The sequence below is a fragment of the Littorina saxatilis genome, linkage group LG9 (genome assembly GCF_037325665.1).
Source record: "Littorina saxatilis isolate snail1 linkage group LG9, US_GU_Lsax_2.0, whole genome shotgun sequence".
Classification (NCBI taxonomy): Eukaryota; Metazoa; Mollusca; class Gastropoda; order Littorinimorpha; family Littorinidae; genus Littorina; species Littorina saxatilis.
Genome location: NC_090253.1, coordinates 63,693,602 through 63,694,558, shown reverse-complemented (window position 1 = coordinate 63,694,558; position 957 = coordinate 63,693,602).

Sequence of the window (957 nt, the reverse complement as noted above, 5' to 3'; positions counted from 1 at the left end):
TAGACCTCAACAAATCGAGCAAAGCCTTCTCGGGAGCGTTTCTCTGGAACTCCTTCCCCCAACAGATAAGAAATGCAACTTCAGTGAAAATGTTTAAGAGACAGTCACGTTCACACATCATTCGTGAATTAAATGTCTTGTTCGATTGTTATTTTGTTAAACATTTTGTACTAGCGTTAACGGATGTGTAGCTGATCGGAGCAACTTTATTCCCAAATGAAAGGTATAACTATGTCAATGTAATTTTGTAATTTTTGGGTTCTCCTTATGTAATTCCTTAAATGCACATTGTGTTGCATTCCATACAATGTAATTCTGTATTTTATATGATTGAATTTATATTTTTTTATGTGCGTCTGTCTTTATGTGTTGTATAAAGGACAGGTTGGAAGAATAGGCTTTGCCTAAAACCTTTATCCTTTTGTAATAAAGTTCTGAGTCTGAGTCTCTCTCTCTCTCTCTCTCTCTCTCTCTCTCTCTCTCTCTCTCTCTCTCTCTCTCTCTCTCTCTCTCTCTCTCTCTCTCTCTATCTCTCTTTGATTCATGATTAAACTTTGCTTCTTACAGACAACTGTGTGTTTTGGCAGCCAGAAGTCAGCACCAAAACAAGACCGCCTCATCCCAACGAACGTCCCGTGATGATGTCGGACACTGGTGGACTCAGGGGGCAAGGGGGGGGGGGGGGTGTGCACCCCCCCTACAGCTAGCAAAAAAAATATATATAGAGAGAGATTTGTTTACTTGGGAATTTGATTAGATGATTCCGCGGCGATTTGTAACCTCAGATGGCACCAGATAGCACCATTTTGCTTCTTCGATCAAAAAGAAATGTGCAGGGGGGGTGGAGGGGGGGGCATGTCCTTAGACTCCCTGCGCGCTCTTGATTTACGCTTTTGGATACCCCCCCCCCTCCCCCTTCAAAACTTAATGATCCTCCCCTGATGGACAAACTAAAAC